Raw genomic sequence first — 27835 nt, forward strand, 5'->3', positions numbered from 1 at the left:
AGTCGCCATCCCGCACCACGTATTTCTTTTTGCTCCCAGTTTGTCTGCGGCAAATGGCTGTTTGGCAAACAGAAATTCCAGGGGAACAGCAGCCTGTCTCACAGCAGATTTCCTTATGACTTTTTAAGGACAACATTAATATCATTTATAGTCATCTTAATCATTCCCTTTGACAGATACAACCACAGAAGAGGGAAGCTTCTTCCAAGAGGTTGACTCTACCTTGCTTGTGGCTTCCCCCCTTATTAGTAAGCCAGAGGCATATGTCTGAAACCTACCTAGGATGGAGCTGGGCAGGTTTAGAAGCCCCGGGACAGACATAATTTCAAAATTCAGCTACCCCAGACCCTAGCCAAGGTGCAGATATATCTGTGTGACCTGCTGTCACACCCTTTCCTCGGTGGCTCTGAGTTTCACAGCAGCTCCCCTCTCACTTCCCAAGGTCTTTGTTGCAGTCTGGTGAATTATGTTTCTCCTGTCGTTGGGGTTCACAGGTGGAGGGGATCAGCTGCTCCGAAGAGGTACAATAATTTGTTTTGTTTCCGATTGGAGTCGTCAGGATTTTTTATGGGTTATTTTTAGTCTGATCAGACATAGGAGAGGAAACGGGTAAGGCCATAGCTGAGATCAGGATGGAAAGCAAAGCCAGAGGAGTACAGAAAATTTGCCCACGCTCAGACCCCGCTTGCTGTAGGAATTCCTGCAAAAACACCAGCTGATGACCTGGGAAAACAAGGCACTCAAGCAAGTGTGGGTACGGAGGTGTTTGGGTGGTGGGGTCCTGCCAGTGCCCATTTGCCTTCCCCTTGGTGCAGACACTCTTCCTCGCTCTTGTGCGAAAAAGAACATGAAATTGGAGGTTTGTGTTTTCAGCTCCCATCTCCTCCCCCGAGGAGGGTGGCTGGCGTTGCTCTGGTGGTGATGATGGCCACCAAGCACAGCGTGCCAGCAGCCGCAGCGCTCTGCGCCCAGAGAAATCCCGCCACGCAGTCCGCTCCCGAAGAGCAAAGTGGGGTAGTGGTCTTCTGCTGACGGAATAGTGCACGGGTTAGCAGGGCCCTCGAGCTGCTTGGGGGTCCTGGGGACCTGGCCGGGTGCAAGGAGGCCCTGGTCAGGGCTGGCAGCTGTTTGCTGTGCTGTCCTCCCACCCCGGCTCTCTGAGTGCTTTGGCACTGCTCGACACTCCCCTGGGTGGCTGAGGAGCAAGCTCAGAGCTGGCACTTTGAGGTCTGTGGCCACCCCTCAGATCTCTGTGTTTTATTCCCAAAACCAGAATCTCATTAGATCCTAGTGGGAGAGACTCTCTCCGGAAAAAGGATTTTCTTTGCCGAATGCCAGGACCCCAACTAAGAGTGAGTCTGCAACTGGAGAACAGGGTGAGTATCATGAACCCCTGAAAGCCCTAAAGCCAGGCAACATATATCTAGGAGTTTTATCTTCCTTCTTTCCACATTATTATCCTCCATTAGTAGTAGTAATTTTTCAGGGGTGTGTTTTCATTTTGTGAGTATCCTACTACACGGAGACAGGTAAGCATGGTCTCCACGTGAGAGCCTGTTTGCAATGAGGGGAAAACAACATCTTGAGCAGGAGGGTGGCAATGAACTCTCCAGCCTCAGCTCTGCATTTGGTCACACCTCGGCAAATTTTTTTTTTTTTTGGATCTGGGGTTGGGGAGAGGGTGGTGGTGGTGGCGCATTTGCATAGCTTGGGAATAAACACCTGCAATATTCAACTCATTTTGGGGGTCAGACGTTCTTCTGCCATTATGCCCACACTAAGTCAAGATACCCTACAGCAGGGGGTGGAGTGACAGTGCTTGGGAGCAGACAGCAGGCACTGAATGCTGCTATAATTGATGAACATCTATGCAATAAATGGCTTGTAGTAGTATTTAAATCTCAGGTGTCTGTGGAAAACATCAGCTTAAAGAACTTTCTGTTCTCATTACTTTAGAGCATGTTGATTCAAACTGAACACAGAGCTGCAAGGACTCCAATGTTCATCTAAAGCCTATGCAAAGTTACAGCCTCAGATTTGTATTTAAAGCACTGAAGAACAGGACATCTAACTTTCAAAAAGCAGCTGTAAATTCTAGCTTTAAAGGTATAATGAATGCCAATGGAGCGGAACTGTATATCATATCCTCTTCTGTTGGTTTCAGACATGCTCCTTGACTTGGAGAAAAACAAAAGCAAAGAGCTGGGAAAGCCATTACAGGAGGGATTGATTTCAGTTTGTTGAGGTTACACAAGTCTTGCCCTGACTGCTCTTGCTCTCCAGGAGGCTAAGTGGTGATCTTAAATGTGAGGGAGTCTCTCCAGGTGCGGCAGCCAGTCAGGCAACAGCAAGGATCCAGTAAGGATCTTAAAACCAAACCAAACAAACAAACTAACAAACAAAAAAAAAAACCAAAGAAAGACAGTCCTGATCTTCCCAGAAATTAGATTTTTCTTTTACCTACCTGACCTGATTTGCAGAAATGTTATTTGCAATACTAGCATTTTTCCTTCAGAGAAGAAGGAATTTCCTTCTACAGACTCTAGCTCTCCATCTGTACTTTGCTTTCCCTTGCACAGTCTGAATTTACTTTTCCTGAGTACCAATGAGCACAAAGACCAAATAGCACAGTGCAGGCGAAATCTGTCACGTGTAGTCCTCCTGACAGGTGAAGTATTACATCTCACTGTGCCTGATGGCAAACTCTACGTTTTGATAGCTTTAGATCTTAAGTGCCAGTTTAAAAGGTGGCACAGAGATTCAGGCGGCTATAACCTATTGGAAATCAGTGACTGCCTAAGCCGCTTTATACTAAATCTCAGGCTCCTAGCCAGAGGAGCTTGGTCTTTCCATACAATTGTCATGCTTGTAATTCTTTGGGCCTGTTAAAGAATGTTTTTTAAGTGTTTGTTTTGCCAGCAGCTGACATGGAATCCCAGCCTAAAAAAGTTTAAATCCATAGCGGTCCTTTTGCTGAGCTTCACAGCCTTCCAGAAGATCCAGAATGTCTGGTGCCTGGCTGGTACGATGGTTTGACACAGTCTGTGGTGCAGTCTGGACAACTCTCCCTTCTGAGTGTTTAACAGACTCTTGGACCACTCCTCAGGTGGATTCCCTGGGTGTGACGCCAACACCCACTCTTCATGGGCTCCCTGCAGCACATTCTGGCATCACCTCCGCAAGGGGATTTTGCAGCTAAACTGCTTTAGATCCCTTGGGACTGGTGTTAATGCCCTGCAGCATGAGCTGGCCCTTCCCAGAGCACCACCTCCACGTCCCAGTGTTTTGGCTTTCTGCTTTGGGTACTCTGGGACCTGAATGCACAGGTAAATTAGGCAAAAGGTCTGAAAACCAAACATTTCTTATGATGGTGGGAACAGAGCATATGCAGAACCAGAGAAAACTCATCTCTTCACCAGATGACTTTTGCCATCTTGCTTGGACTTACTGTTAAATTGGACCCCCTCTTGCTAAAGGATGTATTCCTGCCTCTAGGGCTGTAAACCTCGAGCAGTCAAAAAGCACGAGCTAGATTCTCTGAAGAGAATTAAAGTGAAAAGTCTGCCACCCAGTCCTTAGATTTTATTTTTTTAAATCTAAAATGTGTGTGTGGGGGGGGTTATCTGTTCCTTTGTTTTTTAAACTCTTCTGTCCTTTGCACTGTTTGTACATAAATGTTATTTGAAAAACCAACATTTAACACATCCAGAAATTAACATCTCACCTTGCCTGCTCAAGTAGGGATTCTGCACATGCCAAAGACAAAGGAAATCCATGCCATGCAGCAGTCTCGACTTTCTTTTCTACTATAGCCTTGTCTTTCCCCTATACTTGCTCACATCTAAGGGTTCTAAAATGAAGACGGAGGTATATTCTTTATGCACCCACTGTGAAATTATTTTTCAATACATATTTATGTGAACTGCAAACATCTTTAAATGTAAAGTTGTCATTACAGTGTCAACCATCTTGCTAACTGCTGGAAAACCCCTAACCTAAGCAATGCTTTTTATAACTCAGCACATTATTTATATTTAGAATTCTTAATTATCTCTTTTCCATAGTCAACTCTAATAAATTCCAAACATTTAAAAATAATTTTAAATAATGCTGCTTTCTTTGCATATTTTCAATCAGCTACACAAATATCTAAATTAGCTGGTGATTATATGACATTCAGTTTACTTTAAAAACTGGTAATTAATTGTCCAATGCAACACTTTCTTTTTCAGTCTCCGTTGTCCCTCCCCCTCACTGCCCTGGGACCTGCTCCTGGGTGCTGGGATGAGGCTCCAGCTTTCCTTTGCCCCCCTCTACCCGCTCTGGCTGCCTGGATGTCCATCCTTGTCCCCAAGCCCAGGTGGAGGTCTTGGCCCCAGTGACCGGTGGAGGTGGTGGCTGCCGCTGCGGTGGCCATGGCTGTGGCACGACTTCCACCATCCCTCTACACCTTGTTATTCTGGGTGGCTCCACTAATTGCAAGGTAAGTACTCATAATTTTAGGACCAACTGCAATTGGTAGTAGCTGCAAGCCATTCGGTAGTGGTAGGCTCTGGGTCTCGGTGCACAAGCTACTCCAAACAGGTGTCTTCTTCTTGGGAACGTTTGACTGCACTAAATCCTTGCACACTCCAAGCAGCCGTAGATAAAAGATGAACACAAATAAACTACAAATGGCAATATAAATGGTGAGCAGCTATATGTTTAAGACTCAGTCACACACATATACTAGCCCTTTTCACTTATACACACTGTATTCAGTCATGCTAATTGACTAACTGACCAAAAGGATGTCTTTTTAATTGAGAATTTTAACTACAAATGTTTCTGAAATTTTGCAAACTTGTTCCAAAATTGTCTTTAAACAAATATTAATTTACAATAGTTTCTGTATGGAAAGTAATATTGAAAAGGAATATCTTAGTTTATTTTTGGGGTTTTTTTGTGGGTTTCTGTTTGTTTTTTTTAAGATACAACCCCACAAATTTTAACTTAAAAATATGTTACTCCAACAGATCAATGTATGTTTTATTAACAGTTCTTGTTCAGTGAAACAAAATTCCATCTAGTAGAAAACAACTGGGAAGAAGAATCACATATCACATTAAAAAAATAAATAATTTTGCATGTCTGGCCTTTCTGGTACTCAATAATTTTAATTTGGGTTTAAGCTGGTTTTTATTGTGGGCTTTTTGATGGGAGGGAGACAGAGGATTGAGGGAAGCAGATGAAGAGAGGACTAGGAGTAGGCAGCAAATCTTTTCAAAGAGAAGGGGAGAGAACATCATAAAAAATTATAACACTTGATGTTTTCTTTGATAACTTAATTTCTCGTTCTGCTTTAGTGGTGCAGCCACAGAAGGAACCCACAAATAAAGACTCCCCGTATGGAAAACAGGTGATCCTACTGAGGTGTCTTCAAAGAAAGAGGATGATGGCATGAAGGGGGAAAAAAATCAATGTAATCTCTTTCTAAAAATCAGAATGAACAGCTCATTCTGGACAGTTTCACATTTGTTAGAGAGAACTTTCTTCCCGAAGAACCACCGGGTTTTTTTCTAGGGGACTTTCTAAAGCGATCTTTCCAGGGAGGGTCCTCCTTCCTACTTAGCTATCCTCTTTGTGCTTGCTTAATTTATAGATTTAATGGAGTTTCCTGATGGAACAGAGAAGAGGTGTGACAAATTGAGTGTGAGCTCTGCTACGTCCCATTGTGTGGCCTCAGGCATGTCACTGAGCCTCACTGGGCCAATGGGACCCTCGTTGCCTGCTCACCTTTGTAAAGCACTTTGACGACTTTGGATGAAAAAGCAGTGCTCTTATCTGGAAATTGTGCTATGCTGGCTCTGTGGCAGAAAAAAAGGCGATAATAAAACAGGGACTGAGTTTGCCCTTGGGGTAGTCAAAAAGAAGATGAACATTTGAAGATAGTTGAAGAAATATTTTCTGGCAGATCATCTCACGTGAAAGAAGGAAAGTGGAAGCAAAGGGGAAATACACCTAACAGGAACAGAGAAGTTTGTGTCTTGGGGCTTCTTATTCTGTGCCAGGACTTCTGTGGTGCAGATCTCCACCCTCTTATCATCCTTTAAATGGCTCCGTCCTGGGGATTTCCTACTGTTATTGGAGTGAAGACTCTCCCAAGGATATGCTGAGCAAACTCTCTCAAAAATGGCTCTTGTGTGGTAAGCCTGGAACCAGAGAATGGAGGATATTGAGCTACACATGCAAGCAGATGAGGAGAAGACAAAACCTCTCAAATATTGTCTCGGCATCTATCTCCTGTGGCATCAGAGAGGCAGCAAACAGCTAGGAAAAAGGATTACATGCTGCAAAATTCAGGACAGATCCTTTAATGGAAGAGGATTAGGAAAGCTGGTGGTCAGAAAGAAAACACTGATCCTGACATAACAATAATGCAAAGATATTTTTCTACTGAAAGGACTGAGAATAGAAGTAAAAAAGTACCTACTCTAGAATTAAAAGTTATTTAATCTCTGTCAGCAAAAGGGAAATGTACTGTGTGTCAAGAACTCCTTAGGCTTCTTCATTACTGTCTATGAGAAAAATAATAGCACCATTTTATAGATGGGTAAACTAATTGCCAAGGGAATGAAGTCATCACACCATATACCTCACCCGTACCTAGGCATGGATTCCCTACAAATCAGATCATTCACCTCTCAATTTGCCTGTCAGCTATTAAGAAAATACTTTGATTATAAAGGAGGACTATACAATTAATCCAGCAGAAGACAATTACAAGGCACCCACGCCACCCTTCTCTAGATAGTCTGTGGTATGATTAGTCTGTCCAGGTGAGGAGTTCCCAAAGGCTGGCACATAAATCTTCATTCACAGCCTGCAAAAGAGTTTTTTAAAATTCTGATTGTATCCCAGAGTTATGTTGTTATGTAGCCCCCCTCATGAACAAACCTGTGGGTACATGTTTTGGTTTTGTTTTTCACATCGTGTGGCTAGTAATGTTTGCATAAAGTGGGTGATGTGAGAATATTACTTTCTGGGTCTTTTGTTGTTTTCCTTGTGTTTTGAACTCATTCTGCACTGTGTTAATAGCAAGATACAACGTGGCAGAGACAGACCAACTGACTACCTGTTCACATAAGTGCATCTTTGCATGCTGTTTTTTTCTGCCTCTGATTCCTATAAAGTGTTTTTCCCTGTGGGATTATATTTTAAGTTGTGTTATAAAGATGATGTGCATTTCCCCTGTTCCAGGGTTATTTGCGCTGGATTGCAGTGATAGAGAAAACTGGAAGGATAGATGTGCAACTAAACAACTCAGACGAGATACAGACCGCTACGAAATACATTATTAAGTAAAATGACAGTTGATTTGTAGCTGTGAGACCAACCCCTTTTGACATTCGAGGGAGCACAGCTATGGGCTGCCTTGAAAGCCTCCACACATCGATAGTTTTTCTGTTGCTAGGAGGAAGGGTTTTGAAGTGGAAGGAGAAGCAGAGACCCTCTAGTCAACAGAAGGATCCTCATGTAAGGGTCAAGAGGGAGCAGAACTCAGAGAAAAAAATTCAGCTGACCATACTGTGCTATTCTCTATTCACTTTAATACCTACACCTAATGATATGCTTTAAAGCTAAACCTCAGGAATGTCAGGAGTTTTTTTCTCATGGTGACATCCCACGTAGGACGAATCTCTTGACTTCTCCCTTTAAAACAGAAAGATGAAAAAATCTTGCCTTGGAGAAATTTCCTCTGGATTTGGGCTTGTTGGTGTGTTGTTTACTCAAATGATTTATGGGCTGGAGATTAGTGAAGTCATAGCAACACAGAAATTGCCAAGTGAAAATAAAACCAGCCCTGTGTACTCTTACTGAACAAAATCAAGGAAGCAGCTGACAAACAGGATTTTTTTTTCCCCGTTATGGAGAGACTTTGAATGAGACAAAGCCAATTCTCGCCTTTCAAAACTCTTTGAGCAGTGTCTGCCATTCCAATAACTGGTGTGATTAATTTGACTTCACCAAATAGCAGGGTATTTTGTGTCTTGCCATAGCCTATACATAACCCACAAAGACTTATTTCCTTCTGGAGAAATGAACGTGTCCTAGGTGGTGAGAGCTGGGAAAAGACTAATTCTCAATGCTTCCACAGACCTGCTGTCAAGTCACACAGGGTGAGACTTGTCTTTCTGTAAATCTTGTGAAGAGCCACAGGTCTGAGCTGAGTTCATCCCCTGACGCCTCCAATGACCACGGAGAGGGCTGTGCAGCTCTGCACAGGGGCAGCATCTTTTAGGGTAAGATGAACAGGATCTGGACGACTGCAGAGGGACCCCGTAGGACTGCCTTTTGGAGATAGGTTGAAGTCTTCATCTTCCCTCTCTGAAGCCTCGCCTTACTTTTCTAACAACAAAAGTGGCATGATTAGCATGACTGAGCATGTTGTTTTGCCAGTGTAGCACACCAAAACAGCAGTGCCAATTCCCACTGAGGAAAAACAGGACAGGATAAACTTTAACTCGTTACTCTAAATGTTTGTGGGTTCAACCACTGTATAAAACCTCTTTGCCATATCTCTTATTTTGTTCTATTTATTTAGATTGCCAAGCCCTGCAGGAGAGGACTCTCTCATATTTTACTTTTTTTGCAGAGCAGCATACACAGTAGGATGATGTTTGTGGTGGTGGGAAGTTGCCACTGCAATGCAGTTAATAGCTCACTGCAGAAAGACTGAGCTTAAAATCTGATCTTGGGAGCAGTGTGACAGGGAGGTATCACCTTGATGGCTTCTTTCGTCACAGTGATGATTGGCCTTGTGAGACTGCAACAAGGCTTTAGGATCACATAGATTACGGTGGAATTATTTATTTGATTGTATGCAAATAGATAGCTTCCCCTTTGTGTAAATCCTATTCAGTCAAGGTAAGGATTTAGGTAAGTAGAATGGAAAGAAGAGTGTCTGTGGGTCTGGAAACCAGAGGGAGAATGAATAACCGCATCTATGAAAGCTGCCAAACTCTGGCCTAGTGCAAGATCAGGTGAGACATGTGTCAAGACCAGTGAGAAGAGCAATTTGTTGAAGTGGCAATTTAGGGGCAGAAAGATCGGTCTAAGAACTAAATTGAAAATGCAGGTCAGTATCTTGCTGGTGTTTCTATATGTAGCTGAGTAAAAGCACATCACCTGAAAAGGGGAGAGGAAGGACAATACTTTTTGGCAAGCTCAGCATCTACAAAGACTTCTTGGAGTCAAGCAATGCTGTGGTTCTTTCAGGGATGGTCACAGCTTCGAAGTCAAGGATCCAGTTGAGAAGTGGTCTGGTGGCTGTCAAAGACAAAAGTCCTTGTGGGGATGCAGGTAGCAGATAACTGAGAAGATGGTTGTCTATCAGAAATGCAGATCTGCTGATAGGAAGCAGAGGCAAGTGCCCAAGTAGATCTGTATGAAGATGGACTGTCTTCCGTGTCTTAAAATCAGCATTGAAGAATGCATTCACAAAAGCTTTCCTCTGCTTTGTAAATCTCCATACAAGCTAGCAGGTTCTCTGATGTGAGGCTCCTGTGATAGTGGATTATCCAAGCTCTAATCCTTTGGTGTCATCTGGGAGACACTCATCTCCTCCTCTAGATACAATGCTCCTGACCCCGTTGGGCTGTGTGCCACAGAAGCTGATGTGTATAAGCAGTGTTAGTATCACTGTCCCAGACGGGTTACTGGGAGTTCATATTCTATCATACAGCGTCTCACACTGTGGTTGTTTTGGTCTAGCTGCCTCACTGTACATGGAGCTCTGCCAGGACAGCTCAGAGAAGTGACATTACTTTTACCCAGTTCTTATTGTAACAAGAAGGAATAACATCTTTTTTACTCAGTGCTGACACAGTGGAATACTGCCAAACCCCTGGAAAGCCTCCAAATCGGCACATTTCTCCTGCCCATTAAAAACTAATACAGTACTACCAAAACAGAAAGCACTGTTGACAAAAAAATATTTTTCCCACAATTTAAGATCCCAATTTACATGTAAAATAAACATTGAATACAGATTTAATTCACTTTTTACATCTTCTGATGGTGTATAATAGGAATAGCACCTCTTTTAAAGTAAACTAGAAAAAGGCAAACTTCCACGTACTGAATAAAGATCTCAGCTCACAATTTTGGCTTCCTCGGCACACAGTGCTAGTTTAGTTCCTAATTTCCTCTCGAGTGACTTAATGGTACTGTATTGCTTAATTATAGCAGTTGCAAACTCCATCTTCTAAGAAATATACTGGGACCCAAACATCTGCAAGATTTTGAAGGAGGAAGATACCACATCAAATACCCATTTTTGTATTATTTTGTGTTTAGTAGTCTGCCACACATAGCATAGCTCCTAAGCAGATGGAACAAGGCAGCTTTTAAATAAGAACCAATGGTAGTGAACCAATGGTAATGAAATATAAGATATTAAGTTACACAAACTCTGTCTCCTTCAAAGACTCAGGCTACAGTTTTTGGCACTTGCATGTAACATGAGTTTTTTAAAAGCAAATAAAGGTGGACCAGAGATCCTAAAGGTGGCATATAGCTACCAGGTCATCCTGGCCCATCCCTCCCCTAGCTGGCGAGCTTTATTCTCAGCTGCTTATTTATTGCTGTTGTGCTATGTCTTTTAAATGTCCCAAGCAGAATCCCTCTCAACACAAAACTGGTTTTGATGAGAGCAGGGCAGAGATCACTATAAAGGAAATAGCATTTGCCTGTTCAGAATCTCTATGCTATTTGAAACCTTAGAGGCTGATGAGTAGGAAGAAAGTTCAAAATGCCTTAATGTAGTTGCTGTTGCTATAGAAACTATTTCCTGGGCATCTGTATGCCCCACACATTTGTCTCACTTGGTCCCTGGCTACCCGAAAGAGGGCCCGTGGGGCTGTGAAAGGAGAAGTTGGGGGAGCACATCAGGGGTGCTGTGGGACCGTATTGTTTCATGTCGACATCTCTGGAAAGGGTGTTTAAAAATAGACAATTGGGGAGCGCTGGTCTGTTCCTAATGGAAGAGAGAAAAAGAGGCATCAAGATCCAGAGAACAAAATTCATCCCGATGGGGCTCCGCTGAACACAGGAGCTCCAAAGGAATTTGCCTTTTGCAGTCTGAAGAGCTTGGTCCGTGTGACCCACCTGCTCAGATGTTTTCTAAAGGCATCTGATGTCTCAAACTTCATTATGAAAAAATGTTAAGCACTGATCTTAAGAGTTTTCCCTGTACTTTCTGAAAGTGATCAAATGGACAACAGCTAAAGTCTCCTGTTTCCTTGGGTTTGATCTCACTTTTGGAGTAGCGGGATGATAAATTCATGGAAGAACAATAGAAAGGATGTTGGCAGTGAAGAGAAAACTTAGCCCAAGGCATTCCCAAAACTTTGTCTCTCCTGTGTGTTTTGTTGAGTTATTAAAATGTTAAAACTGACCAGGGAGTTCTTCCCTTCCCCATCATCCTCCCCAGGCACAGTGTAAGTGGGCCTATTTTGAAAGGTGGCTCTGTTTTTCTAAGCAGTGGGTATGCAATTGCAGCGAGGTCAGTGAGAGGTCAGGCAATGCCAGTCAGCTGGGAGGTCAGGCGATTTCTTTTCTCTTCCCTGGAAAGAAAACACTTACCTCTCAGCAATCATATTTCTTGTGGGAAGGGATCAGATTCTGAATGGGGAATAAGGATAAGAATTTATGCATGCAGCTCCTGTTAATTGTTGGCTTGGGTTGTGCGTATTAAAATTTGCCTAGACTTTTAAAAACTGCATCCTGTGGTCAATAGAGAAGCAGTGCAGTTCTCCCTCTTCGAAATGCAAAAATCAAATAAATACGCAAATCCCCATAAATAGCCAATGACATCTAACCCCAGTTGGTATTCTGCTTTGCCAAAACTGTCAGCTAGACGTAAGGAGCCTCTTGCTGCTGGTACTTCTGCTGTTGTTCTTTTTGCCTCCACTCTTCTCTCCAAAGACTTCCTCTGGAACAGCAAACTGTTAGCATAAGACATATTGAATAACTGTCTTCTGAAAAACAGTTTCAATTCCCTTTCACTTCTTAATAAAATCCACTATGGTGAGGAACTTACCTACTGCCCTTTGCATTTTTTAATGAAGACGCCTAAATGTTCTCATCATTCTTCAGAACTGTGCTCCTCCTGGAAGGAATTTAAGATTAACCTGTCTCCACAAGAAAATATTCTTACGTATCAATTATTAATGAACCCTTTAATAGAATTTCCCTAACTCCCTACTGTATGTCTCCTTTGGACATCTTGGCTGTTTTTCCTGGTGTATTTGAAAAGACAAGGCAAAAACTTTGTTTTATAGACTTCCAACTGAAACATTGAGAACCACAAGAAGAGCTAAGAGAGATTTTTGGTTGAATCCACTTTATTCACTGAATTATGCTATTTCTGCTTGACCAAAGCTATTCCATAATGAAGCTGAAATTCAAAGAATGAATTTAACTGAAGAATACTGGAAGAAAAATGACAAGTTTTTCACAGGCATTTCCAAAGGCAAGTGCACTGGCCTCGTATCCCCTCTCGTTCCCCCCACCAAAGAAGAGCAAACCCTGTTATTGCAGGAACAGCAACTTTTATGAGCAGCTGAATCGGGGAGAGAAACAAGTAGCTCCACGGGCAGCACGACAAAAGAAACCTACCTTCCTACAGCTTTGCAGCTACGTCAACTTGCTGCCTGGCATTGCTTCTTGCCGGCCAGGAGGCAGACCTGGGGGAGCCTGACCCCCGAAGCTGGGGGCTGAGGGTGGATTGAGGTGCCTGGGCAGGAGGCTGGGGATGGGCAGCAGAGCTAGCACTGACAGCACACCTCCCTTCCCCTCTGCTGAGGCACTAATCAGGGTTTTTCTCCTCTATCCAGCTGTTCGTTTTTATGAAACTTGCAGGAACTTAATATCTTAGAGACTTCTATTGCTCTTTTCAAATTTGTCTAAAAGTTGCTAATGGATTGGAAAATTATTAGGGGAGGACTGACTGACAGACAGCCTGATTGCGGAAACCTTGTTTCCTCCTGAAACCAGGCTGAAAGCAGTAAACTGGTGGGAAAGCTTGTGCCACCTTCTTTGATCTGGACTTTTTTTCTAAGTCGTTTGGATCCCTGCCCTATTTAATATACACCTTTTGAGCCTGGCCATTTGTTACACGGATAGATTAGCAGTACGTAAATCTGCAGCCTATTCAGCCTGACATCCAGCTTCTGGGAAAACATTATCACTGATAAAAAGTGCTTTTTTTTTTTTTTTTTTGAGACCCGTAAGTCACATTTCTACCAACTTTCAGCAGAGTTCTTTCATTAATCTTTAAAGGAGTGTAGCATCCTCTGTTTCTGACATTGGGTGTTTCTGCTTGTGAGTTCTTCTGAATTATTATTTATTAGTAGTAATATTAGTATTAGTATTTATTACTGCTATTAGAATGAGGGGAAGAGTGCATTATCTGCCTCTAGGCTTTTTTGCAAAAGTGGTCTGACTAATTTTTATTTGCTTTCTCTTGAAAACACTGGAAGTGGCATCCCAGAACGTGCCCTGGAATATGGGAAAAAAGGACTTGCATAAGGTATAGGCATAATGAAATAATAAATATGAATTTCTAGTTTTTCTCACTTGTCTTTCATTTCACTTGGTTCACAAGGGCAAGAATAAATATCTTCCTCATTTTTGCTGGAGATCACTATGGTTGACTGAAGGAGAACGCTTCAGAACAATCAGATTTATCAGGCTTTAATGTAGATGCTGAATAACAGAGATCTTTTCTCCTAACCAGTTTTGGGTATGGTAAAAAGATACTATGAAAAAGTACCAAATATCTTTAAATCCTCTGACTGGAAGTACATTACCTTCATTTTTTTCAGGTTTCGTTTCTGTCGTGCTTTTGACAGTAATACTGGCTCTGCAGTCAGACACAAACACTCCCGAAAAGTCAAGGCAGGCAGACATGGTTTAATCTTTAGAACAAAAAGCAAGAACCTTTTGCCCAACCCACCTTAATAATGGTCTATAGGAATAACAGATTTTGCATCATAAAATAAATGTATATATAGATTAATAAACCCCACACTGTTCCCTCCTGTTTTCAGGAGCTAGCTCCCACTATAAATACAAAAGTGCTCAATACGCACAGTCAGTGTTTTTCCCCCTCTCCCATTCAGTCTCTTGCAGCTGACTTTGCTTGGCTTCCAGGTTATATTAAGGCTTTTGGCTTTGTGGCTGTACGGAGAAATCTCAGCGCAGATGTTGAGCTTAGCAAGGGAAGACAGTGAATAGAGTCAGCCAGAAATACTGACAGTAAGTCAGAGGTGGGCAGCAAGGGACAGAAGAAGCAATTGACTACTGGTGACGTTGAGGATTAAAAACATATAATTGGGAAAAAAACCCAGCAGAATATGAGATTCTCTGAAATGCTCTCCGACTCAAAATCAGAGCCCCAATAAAAATGGAAATAAAAAAGTTCTGACGTGCTTGGTTTTATATAAAATTCCCTCTCCACCTTTCAGACACAGATCAGGTATGGGGTGTTTCCTTTCCTTCTGTTCTTTAAAAGTCAGATTAAATCAGTGGCTGTTTTATAGAGAAAATTGTAAGCTAGGGGGGTTTATAAAAAGATCTATAGAATGAAAGGTTTAGTCCTTTGACAGGGAGCTAACAGGAGTGATGCACATACTCAGTTATCGCAGTCTTTCTCCTGCAATAATTTTTACTGACCTCAGCTCCAATTTTATGCTCGTTATTCAAGCAAACGGCTCATTGTTTTCACTGGCAGCTTTGCCTGAGTATGAAATTCAAGAGGAAGCTTTGAAACTGCAAAGACATCATAGAAATTTGTAACCATTGGACTGATTTAAAGTGAAAAACAGAGTAGTGATACTGCAATGTGTCTGAGAGCCTGAGACAGCAAAGACCTCTGTAGTCAGACACCCTCTTGCCTGGCCAAACATCCCCAGGTCTGACCTGGATGTCCTGCCTAAAATGCTGGGGGATGCCTGTGACATTAAGAGCTACATGTTAAATGAATTTGCAACATGAATACAGGTTGTGCACAGGTGAAATCTGCAATAAATGAGTGCTGTTGCATTTCTGAATGTAAACCAAGGTGTTGGGGCATAAGCGATGTGCATCTGTAAAGATGTGTCTGGCATAGAAAATGAATGTACTAAATGGTTCAACAGCTCCATTGGAGTTCAAGAACCCATCAGAGAGGAAAGGGCCAGGGCCGGGATGTGCTCCAGAGGTGTAACTCCTGGGTGAACAACCTTCCCAGGACTTATCAATTCTGCAAGTTTTTAAGAAGCAGCTGTTAGCAGAAATACGTATCACTTTCTTAGCTCACACTCCTGTTAGCTCTTTTGAAGAAAAAAAAGGGAGCTGGAGGGAGAGAGCCGGAGCTGCAGGGAGGCCAGAAGAGCCCACTGAGCATCCTCCAGATGGCACAGGCTGTGGGGAAAGGGCCACGTCACGGGAAGAGCTCAAGGGAAGGTCAGGAAACTGGAAGAATTTTTAGATGACACTGAAGCAGGGAAGGGCAGCTGCAACAGCAGAACAGGCACCACTATTTTGGTTTTTTGATTTTTTTTTTTTTGTCTGAATCAATAATTTCATCACTGATCAGGCTTATGCATGAAAGTGTGAAGGGTATCTCTGCTGTTTGGTTGTACAGGGACAACCTCAGCATATCCACGCACGGAGCCAGGCATCATGGAAAGCAGGGACAGGCCTGGCACGGGGGCGCAGGCTGGTCCTGTGGCACAGTTAGGTTAATTTGTGGGGTTGCACTCAGTGCCCCACGGCTGCCCAAAAGGCCGGAGCAGCAGAAGTAAGACCAGGGCTGGAGCTTGCGGTTGTGCACCTTGTCCAGCAATGCCACAGCTGTTAGGCAGCAGGATCAGGCTCCTTTCTGCCTGCTTTTGGCTCTGTGTTCGGCATCACAGATTCCCTCTCCTGTCTGAGGCTCCCGAGCGTTTCAGGGTGGTGCAGGGGAAGACTGGCAGGGAGATGGGGTGACAGAAAACTTGGTGCCTTTGAGAAACTTGCCCAGATATACCAGGGAAATTTGACAGAAACATTGTGTTATGAAGGAATGTGTCGAGGTTGTAGAAGTGGCATTTTTCCCATGGCAGGGGAGCACTTCCACTTTTCTGAACAGTCGTACCTGAGAGCAAGGAGTAAGACCTGCCCCAAGCGTCCTCACCTGTCTCTTCAGTTGCAATAGCTTCTCCCTTTATCTCCAGCAGCTTTCCATGCAATGCCAATAACAGCAGCACGTCATCTACAGATGCTGATTTAAGCAAAAAAAAAAAAAACCTTTAGATGAGGGACATCCTCTTTGTGCTGCAGACACTATACTTCTGTATGGTTCACATGTTCACCTGCAGCGTGTTGTGTGAGGGACCTGCCATGGCACTGCATCCTCCTGCTATCCAGTGCCACCTGATTTCTTTAGCTCTGCATGTCCTTTGGGGTAATGCAGAGAAGAGTGTGAGTGGGCTGAGGGAAGCAGCTCTGGAAGCTCTGCCAAGCCAGCTAACACTGCCCAGCAGGTCAGGATTGGGAGTGGCGCACAGGGCATTGCACCTCCTCTGTACACTGGGCATGGGGAGTGACCATGAACACTCTGTGCAGAAGATGAGAAGACAGCAGATGTATACAGAGACACCAGATGCAGGCAAGTACTCCACTGCTGCAGCTGTGGTGGATATACTGGTTTTCTCATATTTTCAATTGGTTTGAGAAAAAAAAATGTAAAGAGTTTAAAAATAAGGCCAAAAATACTGTTTCCTGTGCTGAGTGAACTCATACTTGCTTTTAGTCCTTTCCCTGTCTGCTGAGCTTACCATCACACCAAGCAAGCCTCTAAGCACTGCCAACTACAGTAACAGGTTAAGCGATTTGGGGTATATAATCTCAAAAAAGCTATGAGTTACCATACCATATTGCCCTAAGTAGGACAGTGATTTCCTATTTCATCCAAGGGAAATTGTTTTTCACTACTGGTGACTGCTATTTATTTCATAATTTTTTTTATAAGCTGCTGGGCAACTGAGAAAGATGTAGAAACCTGTAAAATGTGTATGAGTTTAAGATGGCCAACAGCACTGTCTTCTACAAAACTCCTACTTAAAAGTTTGTGATGTTTGCTTGTTCTTTCTGTCCTTCCTAGACATCAATTTTCTCCCACAAGCTCTTGATTTTATTTTCTGTAAGCTTTGATGTACTTTTGCAAGCTCCTACCACTGCTTCCTAGACCTTAGCTTCTTAACTAAAGCCATTTATTGATATACTACATCTCTCAGTGAAGTAGCACATCGATAAATTAAAGATTAGTTCAGTGTGTCAGCTCTCCCAGAATATTCTGGGAAATGTTTGCCACTTTGGATGACTGTGGAGGCCATGCAACATCCTCGCACAGTAAAGATACTAACTCTGGAAGATTTAAGCTTTCTTTCCATGACATTTCCTCCTGCTAAATATATTTTGAAAGTCACCTTTTAAACTAATTAATGGATTCTGCTCACTACTAGACAAACAGGTGGAGGTAAGTTTATATACTATAAAGAAGGATGTCCAAACCAATTTTCAGCTATCTCTTGCTGCATTTCATTTTTCCTGCTCTCTGATCTGATTTTACACAGGCTACTTGTAGTGATAAACAGTTTTGTCCTGTATTTAGATGCATCATGTTCCCTGTGTGACTCGGGCTCCTATAGCACTTGTGGCAGATGTGACTGCAAACTTTCATTGCACCCGATAGTTTGCAATGACATGGGCTGAGGTGCATTGCTGCTGAAGAGGATGCCATCAGGCTTATCTTAACCTTTCATGTGAGCTAAATATTCTTTATTGTTATTTTTACGTTGGCACTCCTGCATTCCTCAGTGTTTAGTTCAGGATTTTGTAGTATTTGCTTGCTACATTTTATACCTTGACCTTGCAGTCGATTTCTAGGATTTTATTTCAGACAAGACTTCAAAATGGGAGCCAAAAATTAAAGTTCAAAGCCAGTATTTGCATTCCTAAACAGATGCTTTATGTACAAATGTTCTGATGGCAGAGGAGATCCCATTCATTTGATTTTGGATATGAAGGCTAGTTCATACAAAAATCTTTCATTTTTGTGTCCCATTGAAGCCTTGGCTGCAGTCCTTCCATTATGAAAATATTTCAGTCTTTCCATTATGAAGATGGCACCATGTTCTTTGAACACACATCCACTTCTTTCTGTGTCCATGAATTAGGGTGACCTAATCAATGTTTATAAATATGTAAAGGGTAAGTGTCAGGAGGATGGAGCCAGGCTCTTCTCTGTGACATCCAGTGATAGGACAAGGGGCAATGGGTTCAAGCCGGAACATAGGAGGTTCCACTTGAATATGAGAAAAAACTTCTTCACGGTGAGGGTGACAGAGCACTGGAACAGGCTGCCCAAATTGGTTGTGGAGTCTCCTTCTCTGGAGACATTCAAAGCCTGCCTGGATGCGTTCCTGTGTGATCTGATCTAGGTGTTCCTGCTCCGGCAGGGGGATTGGACTAGATGATCTTTCGAGGTCCCTTCCAATCTCTAACATTCTGTGATTCTGTGATTCTGTGATTCTGTGATTCTGTGATTCTGTGAATGAAGATGGACATGGCATGGCAAACTAGAAGTGTTTCTGGCACACAAAAAGCCCTGGTTAGAAGAAAAATTGTGACAATTGGTTTCCTCTGGCATTTTGAATCAGTTGCTTGAGGAACATGACTTTTTCTCTGTTTTCTTCTTGTGGCTGCACTAGGATGGTATTTGGAAACCGCTATGAGGGACCAGGGCTCAGCTGTGTTAGGTGTTATTATAAGAGAGTGTGATCTCGGAGGTGGTCTTCACAAGCTGTTCACTTCTACTATTCACTGTTGGTCCCGAGCAGGCAAGCAGTCATTGAAGTTTCTTGACTGGGTATGGGGAAACATTTGAAATGGAAGAACAATGAATGATACATAGCAGATAGGCCTTGTAATAAATATTTTGTTGTCCAGGGACACCCATGTTAACACATGAATGTGGCCATTTGTATGAAGAGCAGTCCTTCTCCAATCCTTTACAGGGAACAAAATCCTGTTTGCGCAAATGTTCGTGAATAATGAATATAAATGGGGACATGAAGAGGGCACTTAGATACCATTGCAATGGGTATAGAACAATGGCACATACATAGCCAGATGGCTTTACACAGCCAATTGGAATGAAAATGAATTAATGATTCCTGATGAACCCTTCTGAGTGCTTAACCCAGGCTATACAAGATACAACCTGTAAGGTCATCTTAGAAAAAACTCTGTAGGTATCTAAATATTTTGTGGCAAAATCCTTAGCAGAAATATATCACTCTGGCTTGGAGCCTTTGGGAGCTGTATGTTCTGGTGAAACTTTGCACTGTAAGGGGTTATTATTATCTGTATTGCCTCTAAAATGCAAGCTGACTGTGGCCAGAGTGCCTGGGAGGATTGATGCCCCACATGCTCAAGCTTAACAGACACACAATTTTTTTGAGTCAGTCATAATGACTGAGGTTGCTGTACTAACCCTCATCTGCTGAGGAGAGCTGGAGTCTTGAGGAGCAGCAATGAAGAAGAAATTATTGAATTAATTGCCTACCTGGCATTCAGCAACGGGCAGGTTTCCTCCCATTGCTAGTAGACAAAATAGCACAAAGTTACTTAAAAAGGATGAGACTCCTGCAAATTATGTTTATGTCATCACTGCTCACAGAAGAGAAATACCTAATGCCATCCTACCTGTTCCAGGAGGTAGAGTTACTTGTGCACTAAACTGTGGTGGTTTGAGACAAATTCATCTCAGCTCCTGTGGGGAGCTTGCCTTGTGAAATTACCTCCATTTGTAGACAATCTTCATCTGGTTGAAAACTCTCTGAGCTAAATTTCTCGTCTAGAAATTAGTATACTCACATTGAGAATGTACTAGATACTTTGGGCTAAGTTTCCAAGGAAATGTTCTTGGTGTGCCCCAAGCATTATCCCAAGGAATGAGTGAAAACCCCTACATGTGACCCCAGCATAATGTGCTGTACATTCCCTGCATAGGCAAGGAAAGTATCTGGGAACTGTTAATATCTGCCTTTCAGTGAAAGGCATTTAACTCTGCAATATTTCCCAAGAAATCCCATGAAGACAGTACTTTGGCCTGTGTTTCAGCAAAGCTGGGGTGCAGGAAAAATGAATAGTAATAGTCACATGCAGTGCTGACACCTCTGCCACTGTACAACTGCTTGCTGTAGACATTTGTGGATGTATTCACACCCCTAGTTACAGAATTAGGATGTACACACTTATACGTGAGGCTTTGGACATTTAACCAGATAGATACTTCTGCTACCTAGTTAAATACGTCGCAGTCACCTGTTATTAGGAACCTTCCCATATACAGGCCATTGGTGAGCTTTTGTTAAACCAAAGAGTAAAATGTAAAATGTCAAGCAACAATCTCTGACTGACACTTGGGAAACTGAGCTGCTGATGATTAGTATCCCATTTACAATTAAAATCTGTCCTCCTTTTCTAATTTTTGTTGACGCGCTGTTGGTCTGTGGACTCCTAGTAGACAACCTGGGTTTTTAAATAGACCTTGCTTTGACTTCCAATTACCATACTATTAACAATTCTAAAAATGCTGCCTTTTAATTTCACTGCTTGTATTCATTTTTCTGTGTACTCTTAATTTGCTATCCTGGCATGTCTCTTGTAGACTCTGGTTTAGTACATCAGATATCTGTATTTCTTCTTAAGACACAGAAGTAGCTAGTCTATTTATCTATATTGGATCTATTCTTGATTCTGAACAAAGGAAAGCTCTACAAAGCTCCACAAGCTACGCTTCCCCTTAATCCACTGCACTTACTTGGAAATACCATGCTGTGATTTAACCACTGTGGTTTTGAGGCAGAAACACCTGGCTGTGGGATTCTGTGCCAAAGGGCCCACGGTCCCCAGCTGGGCCACACAAGCAGAGCTGCGCCTGCATGACTGAAGCCTCCCAGGTATTTCTGTATGTGGTGTGCAGCTCTTGACTGTCACCTTCAGCATCTCTGGGAACAAAAGACCTAAAAATGCTCATAAACCCAGTTGCCTCTTCCTCCAAGAAGTGCAATAAGAAGAAAAATGGTCCATTGCACTGTCAGTGAATAAATTTTTCAGGACTTGCCCTTATAAGATGCTGGCCTCTCATATTTGTTCCTCTTCTAATAACCACAGGACTTTGAAAATGGCTAGGGTCTCAGGAAGGATGTGGGGACACGGTGCTAAGTCACAAGGAGCAGTGCCTTGTACTTCCAATGCCTGCCCAGCAGCAGGGAGGTAGCTCCATTCAGGGCTCATGTTGGGGCAAACAACCAACAGTGTGGTTTGGGGACAGATGTCTGTTAGAAAAAAAAAAAAAAATGGAACAGGACTCTGGAAAGTTTACAATGAAGCTTCCTCATTTTAAAAAAATAATTTTGTAAAGTTGTTGCCTGCCATCACCCAGCTTTGCACTAAATGACCCAAGGGGTCCCTTCAGCCCCCTGTTTCCTTAAGCTGCAGGAATAGTCAAAAACCACTGTGGAGAGTGTTCCACTTATCATTCATTTGGGTTTCTTTATTGCTGTATTTTCCCAGGTTGATGCTATGTTACTTTTTTTCCTAACACTGTTCTTGCTTCACACAAATACTCAGAGCTTTCAAGAAGAGAAGTATTACCTATTAGTGTGCTCAAGAAAGGTATTTAGTAATCCTAGGTGTTTAAACTGGTAATTTAAATGGGTATTAAATTGGTGGATGCTTAGACTGGTAATGTTTGTTTATTTTACAAGACTTCCCCAGTAAACCTATCCTTCTTGCTGCTGCTAATCCCTAGCAGAAGGGATACGGGAAGATTAAAAAAGCTGCCAGTAATTTTCAGGACCAAAATTCAGTCTCCTGGTACCTCCCTGATCTCTTCATTGCTTTGTTCCAGCAAAAGACCCTTGGTAGCCAGAAGGACACTGGTTCCTGAAAGGAATTTCAAAAAGTGCATAAAGTTGGTGTCTGCTTAGAAGTAATACAAAACAGGAGCATCTGCCACAGACAGGAGCATGTTGCTGGCTTAGTAAAACAGCAGGGGAACCTGCTGTTGACCAGATTTGTCCATATCAGTGCAGGTGTCTCAGCAGTTAATAAGAATTACTATTTACACTTGTTTTCAGAGATTTGGAGACATGGGGATAATATAGATAGCCCGTACGTCATAAAGAGCAAGTAGATATGACACATGTTCCCATTAATGTATAGTGTTACTCCTTGGAGTTTGTGATATTGAGACATTAGAGAGTACGGTATGAAATACAGATGGCTCTGAATCTCGACTATAGTTGTTTAATTAAAGCAGAATATATTCTGAGACAGATTCTTATCCTGAATTTGAGACAAGAAAAAGGATGAGCAAAGTTATACGTAAACTGACTGTGTTCAGAATTATTGGGACACGGTAGCCAGGCGTTAAGTGGGATTTGCTGTTTATCTTCAGAAAAAACAAAGTGATGTTTAAGCATAAGCAATCATCTTTAAGCAAAGCAGAAAACTTTGACAAAATGTGTTCTGATCAGTCAACAGATGAATTACAGCTATTTTTCAGTTGGTGTAAATAAGTCTCTCCGTGCATGTTGGCACTGCAGAGGCAGATCCAAGCCTCCCAGGTGTGCCTGCTCAGCTTCTCTGGCCCTAAAGGGAAAAACCAGAGCGAGGGGTTGGGATGGAGGAAGGAGAAACGCCTCAGCAGTGGGGCTTATTGGTCTTGCTACTACTTGGAGCCCAGAGAAGTCAGCAACAGCTATAGGGTTTAGGAGGGGCTATTTTGCCCTTTTTTTCTTTTTGTCTCTTGCCAGCAGCAGCTTTACCCTGTATATTCTCACCAACCTGGCTTTGCTAGCCTCTGGCACAGGTAAAGTAGCCATGCACCAAGGTGGCAGTGGCTGTTTCAATGCTTCCAATGCTGCTTCTAGTGTCAAGAATTGCTTCAGAGTCAATACCAAGAGTCAGTCCCACAAAAAAAAAAAAAAAATCATGGCAGCTGAGCAAAAAGCAAAGGCTGGCTGCATGGGCAGACTATTGCAAAGCAAGTGGGTTTGAACCGTGTGACTATTTGTAATTAAAACTGAATAAATTTTACTGTGTGCTGACTCCCAGACAAGTAAAGCAACAGGTTGTGAAGGTCAAATGTGCCTCCTACCTCACTCTGAACACACGCTTCCTCATCCAGCCCTAAACCACAAATTTTGAATCTGTCTTCGTAGCTTGGGTTAGTTCATCCCAGGTACAGTGAGATACCATAGTGTTTCCAAAAGCTAACCTGCGAAAGTCTTACAGGTAAGAGAAGCAGGTTGCCTTGAAGGTGGGAGGAAGAGGGATGCGTCTGTGGCTGGCTGACATGTGTGGAGGAACTGGCTCTTTCCATGCCGTCATGGCCCACCAGTATGGCGTGGACATAGGAGAGGATCTGCACACATTTGCCTCCCATTGTGCTGTGCGAGGGGGGGGAAAGACATTTTCAGATGTGGCCAGTTTCTGTGAAGAAATAAGTCTCAGTGAGTGTTTTCTTTCTGACCCTACTCTCAAGTGTAAAATAGGAACACTTCCACTAAATAACACCCTTAGTGGCAGGCTGACTCTTGTTATCCAACATAAATTGTTATTTTTCTTTACAATATCAGGTGGGAGTAAGATAAAACCTTCCTTCTGGGAATCTGTATCATCTGTAGTTCTTCCATGGTTTCTCACTCTGACACACAGGAAAACTACTGGGTAGGCTGCTCGGCTGGCTTTTGCCCTAGCAGTCCAGAGGCTCTCCTAATACATGGGGTAGAAGTGGCAAGAAACTGCCTTTGATTCTGGACTCTCGGTGATCAGTCACTGCAGGATCTGTTATCTAATGGGGGACCTTGATCTCCTGGTGGCCCCTCCTGGGCTAACTCAGGGGAATGGGAAAGTTGGAAATGGGAAGAAAGGATGGCCCATCCTTAGTGGCTTGTTCTCCAAGATCAGGGTGGCAAGAAGGAGGGGGAACGAGGAAAAGCAACACCAGGGAAGATGCGCCATGCAAGGATAGACCAAACCAGAAATGGGTCTGTGTGGGATTATTAATATGAAGATTTTTACACATAATGCTCCTTCCTACTTGGGAAACAGCATAAAAAAATAAATATGTAGAGCATGTGAGCACACGTCTGCATGGAAGAAGGGGAAGGGTCAAGAGAGGAGCCTGAAGTACTTGGTTCCTTTTGGACACTGCTTCAAAATGCTGGAAAGGGGCGATATCTTTCATACTTGATTTCTGCTGAAGTACAAAGCAAATCCTCTCTGCATTAAACAGTGAAGAGCATTCTTGAGAGTAAGGACCCTTAAAGACTCTTGTGTTTTGTTTTGTTTTTTTCCTTCTGGGCAATGAATGACTAGTCCCTTGACACCACTAACTGTTTATGTAGAAAAGCTAATTTCACTTCTGTCAATAAAGTTCTCTTGCCAGTCTGGGTTTCTCATTAACATTAATATTCTTATTGTATGTCCCTGTCTTTTCCCTTGCTGAGAGAGAAGCTAACAATCTTTCATTCAGGGCCAAATTCCCACCTCTTCCCCATCCCAAAGCAGAGGAGGGGGGAGAAGGTAATTGCATATGGAAAGGCACATTGGCAGGAACACAGTCCTTTGGAGATGTGCTTCATTTCATGGTAAGGAGAAGTATTTCAGTGGCTGTATCTTTCAGTCGGGCTCTAGGAGACCTTGGTTCACTTCTCTACTGGAAAAAAGCTTCAAGCTTACATCTCATGGGGAAACACCATAACTAACAGGCCAGGGACTGCGGGGGATTGTTCCCAATTTCTCTCCAGTGAAGCAGCTCTATTTTGTAAGAGAGAATTATGTAGCCAGGAAGAGTAAGTATGGAGGCATGGCAGGGGGATTAGGGCACTCAGCTGGGATGTTTCCGTTCCTGCTCTACTTAATATGAAAACTTCACAGAGTCATTAGATGAGAGGAGGCGTTATTTCTCCCACTCGTTCTGTCTGGCGTGACGCAGGAGCTGTTAAGGGAATACCTACTGGAGCATTCATCGGAGGTGGGGAGGATAAGCTGTTTTAAGGACCCTGTTAGCACTTGCTGTGAAATAGGTGGGACAATCTCAGTGTCCCCACTGTACAATGCCAACCCGTGCATGGGGATACATCGTGCAGAAAGGGGAAAGCTGAGACCCACGTAGCTTCCGGCTTAGCACACCTGAAGGAGAAATTAGGTGGGAAACCCCCTGTGGCTCTAGCCTAGGAGGACTGTGTGGCCAAGCAACCGTTCACACCTGAGGCTTAAGCAAGTGCGTAGGTAAACCTGAAATCCTCCCCTGGCTATGGTGGGGGATTGTTCTGCCCTCACACACCCAAACAGCATCACCACCATGCTGTCCCCATACCTGAGGGGAAACTCCCTTTTCCTAAGCAGATTACTTCACACTGGGGTTTTCTCTCTGCACTGGTTAAACTAAAAGACCTGCTCAGGGGCAACAGGATGGAGAGAAGCCCAGCTAGAACAAATCATCCTGTCAGGTGGGACTATAACAAATGTGAACTTCAGGTGGCTTTCCTCTTTTACATCTTCCTGCTGCCTTTTGGGCTTGATTTTTGAGCAGGAGGGGAATGAAAGGGTGGCTTAGCAGGTTTAGTGTGTGTCCTGGAAGTATGCTTGGAAGTAAGACCCAGCCTTTCAAAAAATGTCTAGGAAAGCAATTCCTGTCAACACTGAGAACATTGCTAATGCTAAATGTTCCTTTAATTCTAATTTTGAGACAGTTGCCAATCTTGCAAATTAAAGATTTATTGCCAGAGAGTACTCGGATCACAACCTGACACAGGTTTAGCTGCTTTGTTCCATCCTGTTTGGAGTCATTCCAGAGGCTAAGCCCCAATACTAGAAACATCACCAATGCAAAGATTGAATGATCGATCAAAGCAGTGCAGATTATGAATTCTCCTATGCAGTCTTCCATAAAGGGGATCTAGAAAATAAGCTATTTTTTTCTGTTTATTTTTGGCAAACAGCTTTATGTCAAAGATTCAGTGAGACTGTTTGGTAACAGCCTGTGTCCTTTATCTAAGGAGGTAAACGTTGCTAGAATAAATATTTTTCAAGTGAATGAGGAAATGACATAACTGAGACAAGACACAGAAATGAAATGTTCTGCACAATTCATCAGGATAGATCAAAGATAGCAAAGGGAAAAGGTATTTCTAACTTCAGAAACTCCAGAATAAATAGACTGTTACTGATGCAAACTCCCTCAAGAAAACAAATAGGATGCACTTTTGCTCTGTTTTGAAATTAATTCTAAGTCCAAGGAATGGAATACATAATGTGTGTAATAACTTCAATGTGAATCCCAGGGATATTAAACATTAAATCTGGGCTGAGATCTCGCATTATAAAAATTATTGAGAGCATGTCATTAACATACATCATTCAGCTACTTACTGTATTTGAAGAGGCTAGGTTTATACAAATACATCAGAGTAATACTTTGCATTCCAGGGCGTGACCAAATAATCAAATTACAAAGAATGAAGTGGTTAGGGCTTGAGATAGCATGGTAAACACTACAACTCAAAGGATCTTCTGTTGTGGATCAGATCTTGCTCTCTGTAGACTGCCTGCAAAATAAAAGAATAAATAGGTGTGACATCAGGGATATCTTTTTCAAACTGTGTAGATATCATCCAAAACTTTAACACAAAGAGCAAACCCAGCAATACAGCAAGAAAGAAAACAAGCTACATCAGGTGCTGCTCCACTTATTTAATTTGCCTCTTAGCCACTCAGTTTGAAGTGTGTCTGATTATTGACCGTAATGTTTTCCTCATCACAAACCTCTCTCTCCTCATCAGCAAAGAATATTCACCCTGTTGTCCTAGCTCACTTTTTATGTTTCTGGGACTTTTTCCCACTCATATGTGTAGTATCTATAGATACTGCAACTAGGAAAAACTGTTTAAATCTGGTTTAATCTTCTGAGAACTAAACTTTTAATTAACTCAGAGAAGAAATTTGTGAGAACTGTGGCAGAACACTCTCCTGAGCCTGTATTTTTTTATTTAGGTTCCCTGCTAGAAAACACAGACCTATTACTACCAATCCTTTTTACTGTATTGCATCTCATCAAGAAGGTGAGTGGCTTTGTGACTCCTTTTGATGTGAGCAGGTAGCCAAAATTCTGTATTATTCCAGTTAGGAAGGGAAATTGGTGATGGAGATGGTGTATTTGATAAAATTAAGTTTATTTACACAAATGTACCAAATCCTGCTTTCTTGACTCAAGAAGGATCCAGAGACAGGCAGTTTCCTTGCTGGAAAGTCGTTTGCAACTCCTTTTGAAAAAAAGTGTGCTTTCTGCTGCTCTCACGTCGCACATGAGTTCTTCCAAAAGTGGCTGATGCCTCTGTTTTCCCTTCAAGTTGATCTGTGCCTGGTCTACTGTCTCTTACCCCCCTTCCTATTATTTTCCAGGAAAAGCCTTTCTTTTCTGTGCCACCTTTTCTTTATTGTAGGTGAAAACACATGGTTATCTACCTCTTACAGTTATCTTAAATGCTGATAGCTAAACATACTGATCTAAAAGGGGTTTAACCCCATGTACGTCCTTCCCCTCAGCTCAGTCCGCTGAAATGGTGCCACCTTATTTCAAAGTCAAGATAAAGTCTTTCCACATCTTAACAAATCAAAATTAAAGACAGCTTAAGCCTTCCAACATTTATAAACTCTATTAAGCTAATTTCACATTACCCGGCATTCC

This window comes from Pterocles gutturalis, unplaced genomic scaffold (assembly GCF_000699245.1).
Source record: "Pterocles gutturalis isolate BGI_N339 unplaced genomic scaffold, ASM69924v1 scaffold19384, whole genome shotgun sequence".
Lineage (NCBI taxonomy): Eukaryota > Metazoa > Chordata > Aves > Pterocliformes > Pteroclidae > Pterocles > Pterocles gutturalis.